The sequence below is a fragment of the Mesoplodon bidens genome (genome assembly GCF_964165515.1).
Source record: "Mesoplodon bidens genome assembly, chromosome: 4".
NCBI classification, from domain to species: domain Eukaryota; kingdom Metazoa; phylum Chordata; class Mammalia; order Artiodactyla; family Ziphiidae; genus Mesoplodon; species Mesoplodon bidens.
The window spans coordinates 165,737,186-165,750,391 of record NC_138160.1 but is presented as its reverse complement, the minus strand read 5'-3'; the positions used below and the strand labels follow the sequence as shown (position 1 = coordinate 165,750,391).

Sequence of the window (13,206 nt, the reverse complement as noted above, 5' to 3'; positions counted from 1 at the left end):
TTGCCATTTTGAGTTATTCTTGAAAGTCTGGTTGATGACAAGCAAAGAAGATATGGGGACTAATTAAGGGGGTGGGGAAGGGGGAGACTAGAAATGAAGAAGCTGAATTCTAATCCCATTGGGCCAATGAAGAATAAAAGGACTGGAAGAGAGAAGAAGAAAATTGAAAGGAGCAAACAAAGAAGGAAGACTCTAGGCTTTGGAAAAAATTCAGGGTAGCCAAGATTGTCAGAAAACTACAGGCAACCCCTGTGTGAAGGAACTCCCGGGATTTCCATAGAACATGCACATTCTAAAGACAGTTGAAGTCTGCACATACAACAGACAGGGATCTGAAGTAAGAGGGAGGGCGGAAGCAAGTTCTGGGCAGTGTCATGCAGATAAAGCTAAAGGTAAGAGACAGTTTAAGGAACAGTCACACTGTTTCCTTTGGAATGGCAAGTGAAAGAAAATGATTACCTGCCTCCTTCTCAAACTAGAGCTAAATCACAAAAACAAGATTTCATCAAACAGTGGGAGCCTCCAGGAGAAGGGAGTAAACCTGCCTTTCTTATTCAGCATGTAGCTTAGCTCACTCAAGAGGCAAAGAACAATTAGAGTTTTTAAAATGTATGGTTAAGTTATATACACAAAGCACATCTTTTAAATACAACTTTCTTAACACAGTTATACGTACACAGTTTTAATATTTCTGTACCAACTTTAGTACTTAATGATAACAGTGGGTAATCTCGATAGAACTATTTGGCTGTTGCATCAAGATTCTGTGAATTTTCAGAGAAGAAAATTTCTATTTCACTGAGTAGATTCAGGCTATGTTTTCAGGAATGGTTGTGCAGTGTTTGAGAGCTAGCCAGTCTGTGTTCTAAGAGGTAAAAAATGGATAGGAGGTCTCATCTGGATCCTTTATTCATATATTGTTCACTGGGTTCTCTCCTACAATTGTGTGGTTGTATGGTCCTCCTGTGCGAGGAGCAAAGGGCTCCTTAGGTTCAAGCTGTGGAAAAACATCCTTTGTTCACACTATTTTTACTCTCCATGTAGCACTTCCAAAAATCTTGAGGCCCATGACTGCCACATCCATGGGTAGAATATATGTAGTGCTGTGGGAATGTAAATGAGAGCAAATTGGATGATTATGCTTGATTAAGTATCTAACATTCATTCATTTAAGCAGTATTTTTTGGAGTGCCTCCTATGTGCCAGGTACTGTTGATTTCCCTACTGAGAAATCACCAGGGAATAAAACCAAGTCCTTTTAGAATTTACATCCTGGGGAGGTAGAGGGAGAAAAGATGAAAAAAAAAAAAGTAAAATTATAATACATCAAATGTTGATCCCTGCTGGATAAAAACATGATAAAACAGCATCAAAGGAATAGAGGTGCCAAGGTAGGAGGGTGCTTTATACAGACTACTTTATGTAGTAAATGTAGGCATTGCTGATGAGATGGCACTTGAACAGATACCAGAAGGAGGGGAAAAGGAGGAGCCTCAGGAATATCTGAGGTAAGAGTTTTAAAAGGAGTAGAAACAATGAAAGCAAAAGTCTGGATGTGGGAATGTGTTTGCTGTTTCGGGGAGCAGTAGGGAAGTCAGTGTATTTTGAGCAGATTAATGCAAAGAGGATAATGGTGGCAGACAGGATGAGAGGGGCGGTTGAGATGAGAATGCAGGCAATCTTGTAGACCAATATCCAGACTTCTTTGTTTTCCCATCGAATGAGGTACAAAATTAATGGAGAGATTTAATTTGGGAAGTGATTGAATTTACAGTATTGAAACATTTTTTGAATAGGTAATACATTTAGGTGGCTTATGGATAAAGATGACATAGAACAGTTTTACACTACAAATTCTTGCTCTCATCCCTGTCTCCATTCACATGATTTACCTACATTTTCAGAACCATTTTTGTTAGCTCTTATATAAGTTTATCTTCAGACAAATAAAAGGATTTACAAATATATTTATATCACTACTGCCTCACTTTTTACACCAATGTTTGTCTACTTTATTTACCATGTTTCTTCTTGCCTATTTTCATTTAACTGTGTATTCTGGAGACTTCTCTATTAATAAATAGAGATTACTCTCATTTAAAATTTTTATACAGCTGCATACTATTCCATTGTATGGATATACCACATTTAATTAGCATTGACCTATTTCTGTCTAGTTGTTTCCAATTTTTGCTATTATAACAATGTTGCAGAAAAATTACTTAATTTTATATTGATACATGTGAAGTAGTATTCAAATGAATACATACTCAGAGCTGAGGTTGTTCTGTGAGGTTATAGGTGTATACTTTTGATAAAGATTGCTAGATCCCTTTTTGAACTTTCATCATCTTTACTCTCATTAGCTATCACATAAGATATAATTTGAATTTATCTTTTTGAGAATTACATTGAGCATCGTTTCATATACCTATAGGACAATTATGTTTCTTTTTTTTCCTGTTAAATGCCTATTTCTTTCCTTTGCTTATGTTTAAAATTAGGTTGCTGGTTCTTTTTTCTTTTTAACTTCAGCAGCCTTTAATATATTAGGAAGAATAGGCTTTAGTGTGTTTTATTTGTTACAAATATTTTTCCAGTTTATCTTTTTGTTTTAATTTGCCTTTATTCTTGCCTTAATTCTTTGTTTTTTGCTTTAATTATTAATAATAAAATGAGTGACAAACTTTCTAAAGGCAATTTTGGCTGCTTTGTTTTGTGTAGATTACAAATGGGTATAGATGGAAACAAGGAGGCAAGTTAATAAGCTACTGCAGTAATACAGGGGAGAAATGATGGTGGCTCAAATTAGCATGACATCAGTAAAGAGTTGGAAGTTATCAGATCTGGGGTGTACTTTAAAGGTAGAGCCAGCAGAAATTGTTAATGGATATGGGCTGTGAGAAGGGGAAAAAGAAGATTTGAGGATGAAGACAGTGTTTCTAATCTGAGCAACTACAAGATGGATTTGTCGTTGACTGATTCCATGGAAGATACAGGTTAAGGATGAAATTTCCAAAGGTGAGCAGACAATTGGATAATCAAGGGAGAGCTATGGGCTGGAGATAGAAATTTAGGAGCTGCCAGTATATAAATGATGTTTAAAATCATAAGACGGAATAAGATCCCACAGGGAATGAATGTAGAGGAATAGGAACTGAGCCCTGAGGAAATGAGGAAAAACTAACAGAAGAGAATGAAAAGAGATAGCCCTTGTATTTGGAGGAGAACGAGAGGGCTGAGGTCCCAAAAGCCAAGTGAATAAATATTTCCAGGAATGAATAAGCATCCTTACAAAATGCTGCTTATATGCTGAGTGAAAGGGAGGACCAAGAACTGTCTATGTAATTTAGCAATGAGAATGGTGTGACTTTCATAAGATTTATTTTGGTAGAGTAATAAGATGAAGGAAGAGTAAGGATATAGTCAATTTTTTAAAAAGCACAGATATTACAGCATATGGTATGTGTTGGGCTGTACCCCACAGGTCTGCAAGCCCTGTAATTGCCCAGCCACAAGACCAAAGAAGGAACCCCGTGTCAGCGACAAAGACATCAAGGGTTTATCAGATAGGGGACCTTACATGTCTGAAGCAAGGTCCTGGAGTGACACCCCAACCTGCCACCCTGTACGGCAGATGACAGGCAAGACACGGCAGAAGTCTTCCTTCCCTATTGGGGAGGTTGTGGAGATGAGGTTACCAGTTTAGGGGGAAATGACATCAGGTTGGCTCTTCAGTTGCCAGGGAAACCAGCAGAGGGGCACATCCCTCACAGCCCGCTGGCATTAACAGCCATCTTGGGGCAGATGTTTCCCCTTTGATAAACTACCGTAGTGGAGCCATTCTGATCTAAAGATTAGGACAGTCACTGACTGGAGCAGTGGAGGTGAGGTAGGGGAGGGGCAGGAAGCACATAGGCAATTATTGATTAAGCTCTGTGATTCACAGGTCAGTCATACAGTAATTCTGTTTTTAGTTTTTTGAGAAACCTCCATACTGTTTTCCACAGTGGTTGCACCAATTTACATTCCCATCAACAGTGTAGTAGGGTTCCCTTTTCTCAACATCCTCACCAACATTTGTTATCTGTGTTATATATCCAAAAAATAAAAATAAAAAAATTCAAAATGATATGTGAACCCCAATGTTCATAACAGCATTATTTACAATTGTCAAGATATGGAAGCAACTTCAGTGTCCATCAACAGACGAATAGATAAAGAAGATGTGGTACACACACACACACACACACACACACACACAATGGGATACAACTCAGCCATAAAAAGGAATTAAATTTTGCCATTTGCAGTAACACGGATGGACTTGGGTGGTGTTATGCTAAGTGAAATAAGTTAGATGGAGAAAGAAAACATTATATGATGTTACTTATATGCAGAATCTTAAAAATACAACAAACTAATGAATATAACAAAGAAGCAGCCAACTTACAGATACAGAGAGCAAACTAGTGGTCACCTGTGAGGAGAAGAAAGTGAGGAGGGGTAATATAGGGGTAGGGGATTAAGAAGAACAAACTATTATGTATAAAATAAGCTATGAGGATATATTGTACAATACAGGGGACATAGCCAATATATTATAATAACTATAAATGGAGTATAACTTATTTATTCAAAAAATAGAAGAGGGGAGGTCAGTCATATGAATAAGTCTAGGAGAAGAAAGGACTGGTGGAGCAGGGACTATACAGAGAACAAGAGAACAACCATCCTGAGTGGCCTGATAATACAGTATTCTAATTGAAATGATGCAGTAGAGAGCACAATTAAATGTTATAGAAGAAGAGAAACATGTTGGCATTATGTCCTTGAGTTGATTAGATAACATTTGGTCTATCCCAGATTATACTGTTTGGTGTTCAAAAGGAACATGCAGTCAAAGGGTTCTATTTGCTCCAGCCTTACTCATCTGTCTACAGATAGGAGTAGAATAAAAAGAAAATTAACTTGAACCAGTACTTCAGCACTTCCAGGCAATTATGAGTGATAGGGAGGTTTGTGTTATAGTTGATGCTAGATATGAGATTATAGACCGTGGGATTCAAACTGGCCAAGGATGAAGTTAGGACATGAAAGGGTGAAAAACAATGGAAATGTACTAGAGTAATAGCTTATAGGTTCTAGGGTAGAATAGCAATTGTTGAAACTGGGAAATTAATGAGAAGACCATGAAAGATAGAGGGTGATGTTTGGAAACTAGAATGTCTGAAATGGAGGTAATGGGGAAAATGTATTAACAGGTTGAAAAAAGAAAAACAACTATTGAATAATATCATAGTGTGCTATGGGATAGAGAACACTCATTTAAAGAGAGAAATTTAAGGAACTTAGAACCAGGATTTTGGAAGGATTATCTGTGTGACTATTAAAATGGTTCAAGAGCAAAGACAGGAGAGAGGAACAGTAAACCAGGTACCAAAATCTCCACGGGATGAATGGAGATTTTGCATTAGTCAGTAAATGATAACATGATGTCTCCCTTTTAATTTGCTTTACATAGCTTCAGTTTTATATCTAGAACATCATATTTATCATTAGTATTCAGTAATACTTTAAAAAGTATATAAATCATCTAACACTAAAAAATAGTCCCAAGAACTTTAAATCTGTGTTTACTTTCTTCTTTGAAACTCCTATTTGTTTGTTTCTTTGTTTTCAGAAAATAGCGTGCTTGCTTTAACAAACTTGGATAATAGAGCATGGTACTAATTACTTTTTTAAATTCCTACTCTGTTTATCTTCCATCTCAGACTTCAGCAATGCATTTATTTCCTCAAAGTTATTGCCTAGGGGAACCACTGATTCTTATATATTATGTGATCTAGTACCCTTATTTTATAAGTGACACAACTGAGACCCATAAAAAGTGTTGCTTGTTTAAGGACATTTGTCTAGTTAGTGTCAATTCCCAGTTGGGTCAGGATACCAAGATTAATGCCCTGACTTCTGGTCTAAACTGACTTTATGTAATGGTGTGGGAGTAGGTCTGATGAGGTTGCTCTAAAGATATAGCCAAATAAATCACATAGACTCTAGGATTTGGTTTTGACCTGCCCAATCTGCTCTGCCATTAGAAAAAAGAAAAATTCTAACAAATTATAACTTGTTTCCATTCTGAAAAGGGGATGAGCTATAAACTTTTTACACTCTCAACTTTGGGAGACTATATATATATTATATATATAATATATATGCTATATATTATATATGTATTATATATATAATATATTATATATATTATTTATATAATACATATATAATATATATATATGCAGCATATATATATGCTGACCCTTTTCCCTTCCCCTTCTTTTCCTTGGGAAAATACAATGAATAAAGACTTATTGGTACCAAAAATATATATATATAATATAATATAATATATATTATTATATTATTATTATATATTATATATTATAAAATATATAATATATAAAAATATATATAATATATTATATTAATATATTATATATATATTATATATTACTTTTTTCGGTACCACTAAGTCTTTATTCATTGTATTTTCCCAAGGAAAAGAAGGGGAAGGGAAAAGGGTCAGCGTGTGTGTTACAAAATGATAGCAAATGGGAAAGGAAGTACCTGGCACAGCAAAATCAACCAACAAATAAACACTGCACAGATGGGGTCGCCAAAGCCCAAGGGGGCTCAGTCTCCTGCAGGAGAGGAAGGGATGAAGAACAGGTACATGCTTTTCTACCCTCCCTCCCTCCCTCCCCTTAAATTCAAGATTTCACACAAAGCTTTGGTTTCTAGCAGTAAACATGGAGTTAATTCGTCCATCTCCTATTAAACAATCCTGTGGCCCCTTTGACGTAAGTTTCTTGCACCTGCATAAAAGTTCCTGAGTGACTTGGCTATACATTCATCTTTCCTTTCGTGGTCTCCCAACCCCACTTTCTACATGGAAGGCCCCCTCGTTGCTCCTCTCTACCCTAGGATTAGAGATTAAAGTAGGTTTTAATCCATCCAAAGACAGCAGTCTGTTTGGCATGAATCCAATCGAGGAATGGTCATGACTCAGGAGATTGGGAACAAGGGATGGAGAGTTCTTAGCTTCTTCAGGATTTTTGCACAAATCATTTAATCACAGACACCCCACAAATTAAACGTATAGGTGTATGGACTATTTTTGGGGGGGCACGAAGGGGGAAAGAAGAGGGGGTAGGAATACAGTTTTTAGGACAGAAGATCTTGTTCGAAATAGGAAACAGGGGAAGGGGAACACAAAGGAAAGTGTAGCTCAAGACCTCCCACTTCAAGAAGAGGGGCCCCCAATCTTACGTTTCAGATCTTTTTGGCTGGTGCAGACCTTTTGTCAAAGATGCTTTGGCTATTTTTCTCAATATAAAAAGAAGTTTGTAAACAATAAAACCCCAAAAGAACATGGAGAGGACCAACACATTATATTTACACAAACTAGGCCACCTAGCAACCACCAAATCAGCTACTTGTGAAGTCCTACGAAGCCCAGACAAATACAATAACTAGAGGGGGGCAGCAGTTGGGGGAGACAAGAACCCAGGATCAGACACACATCATCCAGTGCGTTCTATTGCATTTGCCCCGTTACAACACAGCGAGGTAGGTTTTCAGTGATCTCACAGCATGTAAATGAAACCCCCTTTTCTCCTTTAGCTACCATGACACTAATTACTGCGGCAGCAGGGCAGGACACTGGCTCTGGGAACCACAAAGAAGCCATCACTGATGGTCTCTCTGGAAACCAAGGAGGAAAAGCCCAGAATTGTTAAAGATTAAGGATCTTATCCTTCATATATCCATCCCTGGGCAGCTCAAGACGGGTACCGAGGCATCATTCTTAAAACCTGTCCTTACCAACTCACAGTTTTTACAAAAACACGTACAATACACCCTGCTGTGTGTGTTAGGCCTAGCCCAATCCAGTGAAGGATGGACCTGGTATGTAAAGCGAGTCCTGTGCCCTGGGATTAGAGGTCCAGAACAGGAATCCTTTATCACACATACAGATGACCTCTGCCTAATCTTGGCTTCCCCTCTCTGCACCTTTTACCTGGCCCAGCCTCTCCTAACCTCTCTGTACCACCTTTTCCTGTTCAGACCAATTTCCAATCTTTCAGTAGAAGGAGACCATGTCATGGGGCAACCCAGTTAAAACCTAGTCTCCAATGAAACATAGAAGATGGAGGGGTTTCAAGAGGACACTGTGGCAGAAAAGCCAGCTCTAATTGGCAAAAATGAGGTAGTTCAATAGGCTGTACGCTCCAAATAGTTGTTCTCTCTGGTGATAGAGCAACAAAAAGTATTCCTGCTGTGCAGACCCAGAGCTGCTGCCAACTTATCCCTGAGATTGTTCATGTACCTGAGAACACAGTGCAGGAATGAGGGCCTTAGATTAAAATACACAAAAATACAAAACCAGAATATTTATATTATGAAAAAAAAAGTTAAAATGCACAAGATACGTCATTCACACACAGCTAGTGCAGTTGGCATCCTGGAGAAAGTGGGACCCAAGGTTCAGTCATCCAAGGGAGCAAATAAATAAAATTGTATTGGCCCGGAATGGAGTGGGAGTGAGCTTAGAAGCAGGAGGTCTGCAGCTGTTCCCTCAACCCCCCTTTTGCCTATCATCACAACCCACTGCTTGGGACAGTTCTCAGCACTCTGTCCTAGGAGGGGGTTATGAGGAGACAGGATGTGGAAAACCCTGCCTTACCCCTGAGATATTTCCTCCCACAGAATGCAGTGGCTTGTGGGTTTGGGTCCATCAATCTGGTCTCATGCTTAATCTTTTCACTCTGGCACAGGAAATATTATTCCATATCCTTCTTGAAGAGTAAAACAACTTCCCTATCCAGGCCACTTTCAAAAGCTGGAGATTCTGGGGGTGGAGACTCAGATAAAGCATGCAGGAAGGGTTACCCCCCAAAGCCCTCACGTGCATTTGGATAGAGCGTGATTGGAGTTTCTTTGCCTCACCCCTTCCCTCCACCAAGAGGGAAGAGGGGATGACGCTGTAGACCCCGGCCTGAGATATATGGCAGTGCCAGCTGCCCCCTACCCTCCCTGTCCCCCCTTTCTCCACTCTGCCGATTGATGCCTGTTCCTCAAAACTTTCTGATCACAAACGGATAACCCCTATCCACTGTGGCTCAATTCTGGGCCTCTGGGAGCATGGCAGGGCTATGGATCTCTTCTTCCTCCTCCCGAAAGTAGTCTGGCTTTCCCTGGGATCTGGGAGCTTGCTGGGCCTTCAGTGGACGCGAGGCTACCATATGGTTGATGCTCTGGCAGAAGTGGCACTTCTTGGGCTGGGGTGGCCGTTTGCATTCCTTGGCATGATGGCCTAGACCTCCACACTTGTAGCACCTATCTCCCTTTGATCTGCATTTCTGCATGTTCTTCCCTTTGGGCCGCCTCTCACTCCCAATGCAGGACACCCCACCAGGGCCGGTGACTCGGATAGATTCCAGGCCCTTGGCAGACTTCTTAAAGGTGAACTCCACGGCCTCACCCTCCTTCAGGCTCCGGAAGCCCTCCATGTGCAGCTTACTCTGGTGCACAAAGACATCCACCGGGGGGTCGAGTGTGACCCCGGCGCGGGCAGTCATGGACAGGAAGCTGAATCCCATGCGCACGTTGAAGCACTTAACAGATGCCGGCTCCGCGCAGCAGCTGCAGCTCCTCGGCCACCCGGGCCGCGTCCTCCTGCGCCTCCTCTGGCCACCTGCAAACTGCTGGTTTGACACAGAGCTCATGGTAGTCGGCTGAGCCCATGGCCCCGGGCCCCAGATCGGCCGGCAGCTGGCCCCAGAGAAGTCCGGAGGCAAAGGGCTATATATTTTTTAAATACCCACAAAAGTACTCATGCTGGCATCCAGATTTTATACACACTGACTGCCATTTACTTTAATCAAGCAGTGGCCTCCACTATGTCAGTCTTGGCTGTCATGAAGCAGAAAATGGAATACTGCCTCAGCAGACCCTAGAGAAATTCTATAATGGAACTTAACTCACTAAATGACGGCTAATAATTATATCACATAGGTGAGACAACCACTTGAAAATAAGCTTAGTATAAAGCAATGTGGGTATCGAATAGAAACATTTTCATTCCCTATTCAAAGGTATCTTGTTTTAAAATGTACCTTATATCTTATCTTCATGTCATATGCAAGTAGACAAAATCTGGTCTATACTAAGAAAGTAAGGTTAAGAATATTTTCCAAATTATAATTTAAGGAAGAAAAGCCAAAACTAAAAATGACAGTTTAGGAAGGAAAGAGGTCCACATTCTGAGATATATGTTGTTTAGAATTTCCAGTATTAGTTGTCAATTACATGTATTTTTAATTTATTTTATTTTTGGCTGCGTTGGGTCTTTGTTGCTGCACACAAGCTTTCTCTATTTGCAGTTAGCGGGGGCTACTCTTCGTTGTGATGTGTGAGCTTCTCATTGTAGTGGCTTCTCTTGTTGAGGAGCACGGGCTCTAGGCAGGCAAGCGGGCTTCAGTAGTTGTGGCGCACAAGCTTAGTTGCTCCGCAGCATGTGGGATCTTCCCGGACCAGGGCTCAAACCGTGTCCCCTGCATTGGCAGGCAGATTCTTAACCACTGCACAATCAGGGAAGCCCTACGTGTAAGTGCTGAATGCGCAAAGTTGCTGAACTCCTTAGCAAAAATATAATATCACGAAAATGCTCACTCACACAAACACACACACAGACATACAAAGAGAAGCCTCTAAAAATTTTAGGCATCAGAGAGAAGAAAGCCATAGAGATTTTTTCCACTTGAGATTCAAAGCATTTATCATTTGCACTATACATTTAGCAATTTAACTTTCTTTTATGTCTCATGTTCTCAACTCAATCATAGGGTCAAGAATTATTCTTAGAATCTGTACTCCCACAGCAGTGAGTAGGGTGCCCTGTACAATGATAGCTCCTAATGACTGTTACACACACCTAACAAGACAAACTATTGTCTAATTAGGAAAGGAGGGAATCAGAAATGATAAGAGTAACACTGGAAAGCCCCAGAATGATCATTACTCTTGAATTTCCTAATATTAAAGTAGATGTATTCATATTTAGAGAAAAAGGTCATTTGAAAATAGACTATGAGTAAAAAAGAAAGCCTAGCTCTTTAGTTCTATACAATAACAAAATCTTACTCTAAAATTCCCTTTTCAAAATATGAGTTCTTGAAGACGAAAAAAAAAAACTCTTAGTCTAGGAATGTTTTCAGTTACATTGTCCTAAAACACAGTCAAATGTTTATTTTGCCTTTTATTCTTATTTCTTTACGTTCCCTATGTAGACTCTTGAGGCAAATAGGAGTGATCTGTTTCTATTACCTTTAAAAATGAGGGAAAAAAAGTGGTAAATAAGGATACAGAGAAGAGTCTTTGGTCTTTTCTTTGTCACGCTGTCCACAAATAGCTGAGGGAGGTGACGGAAGAGAGAGGTCAAGAGACTGAGACAGACCTGGGTCCACCTCCACCATTTCCTAGTTGAAAAGGAAATTCTTAGAAAGTTGTTAGCCCTGCACCTCAAACATAGTAAGGATACAATGAGGTCATCTATTAATATTTTATCACTTCTGACACAATGTATAAAATACTCTGTGTTTTGATAATTCTCCCTATGAGAATATATCAGGAGGGTTTTGCTTTTTATTGATAGCATGATAGACTTATATAGAACTTTCACAGATACTCTTTTGAAACCACTTCAAACTCTGGAATCACTACTTTTTCACAGCTTCTCCCTTCTCCTCCAGTCCCAACTCCCTCAACTAACGTCACAGCCAGGACTGTATCAGGATGGCTCTGTAGCCATCGGCCATCTGCCATCTAGAACAGCCTTCCAGGAGTCTCCATTCCATTAACTATCTTTAAAACTCAGCTAAAAATATTCTCTTCTTCCTTGCCTTATATATTTTAACTCCTTCCTGCCAGGGATTTTAACTTTGTAACTTAATGGTTTTTTAGCCTTAATTTTTTCTAATATTAATATAAATATTCAATTTAATTCACCCCACAGATGATGATACATTAAATACAGGTATAACAAATTAGCCTTAGTTCATGATGTCAATGACTTTTTTAAAACAAACATTACATCATGAAATAATGCAATCAGTGCTTTTAGATAGCTGGAAAAAATTGCAAACTACAAAAGATGTGAAATTAAGATATTTCATTAAAGAATGTACTAAGAAAGAGATGTGGAACTAAGATATAATTTTGAAGTTAAATTGGGAAGGAAAGTCACTAAGGTAGCCAGATACCTGACAACCACTTACAAAGAATCGGCTCTGTTCAAGTCACTGTGTTAAAAACTAGAGGGTTGAAGACTCCAAGTGTATAATCTAATAATACACATAAATGTAATATGAGGTGTAATTTTCAAGAAGAATAAAGTTGGAGGTCTCACACTTCCTGATTTCAAAACTTAACTACAAAGCTACATTAAAACAGTGTGGTACTGGCATAAAGGCAAACATACAGCCTTTTGGAATAAAATAGAGAGCCTAGTAATAAGCCCTCACATATATGGTCAAATGATTTTTGACAAGGGTGCCAAGACAATTTAATGTGGAAAGGACAGTGCTTTCAACAAGTAGTGTTGGGAAAACTGGGTGTTTACATGCAAAAGAGTAAAGCTGGGCCATTACCTTATACCACTTGCAAAAATTCAGTCAAAAGGTATCAAAGATCTGAAGAGTTAAAACTATAAACCCTTAGAAATAAACAAAGGGGAAAAGCTTCATGACATTGGATTTGGCAATGATTTCTTTGATATGAAACCAGAAACACAACTAAAGAAAACTTATTGGAGTTAAAAAATTAAAACCTTCTCTGTGTTAAAGGACACTATCATAAAGTGAAAAGGCAACCTACAGAATGGGAGAAAATATTTGCAAATCATATCTGGTGAGGGATTAATATCCAGAATATATAAAGAACTCTTTATAATTCAACAGCAATAATAACAACGAATGCAAATTAAAAAATGGCAAATAGACATTTATCAAAAGAAATACTAATGGTCAATAAGAACACAAAGACACTCAACATCATTAATCATAAAGGAAATGCAAATCAAAAACACAATACCACTCCACACCTATTTAGATGGCTCTTTAAAAAAAAAAGGCATTAAAGAACAAACAA

The 13,206-nt window shown here is 38.9% G+C and overlaps 1 pseudogene across 1 annotated transcript; it reads right to left on the bottom strand.

The window, feature by feature from the left end:
- Positions 1–9,179: 9,179 nt before the first annotated feature.
- Positions 9,180–9,785, bottom strand: LOC308616638 (protein lin-28 homolog A-like; annotated as a pseudogene). Its single transcript has one exon. The product of its transcript is annotated as a protein lin-28 homolog A-like (transcript).
- Between the last annotated feature and the right edge of the window lie 3,421 nt (positions 9,786–13,206).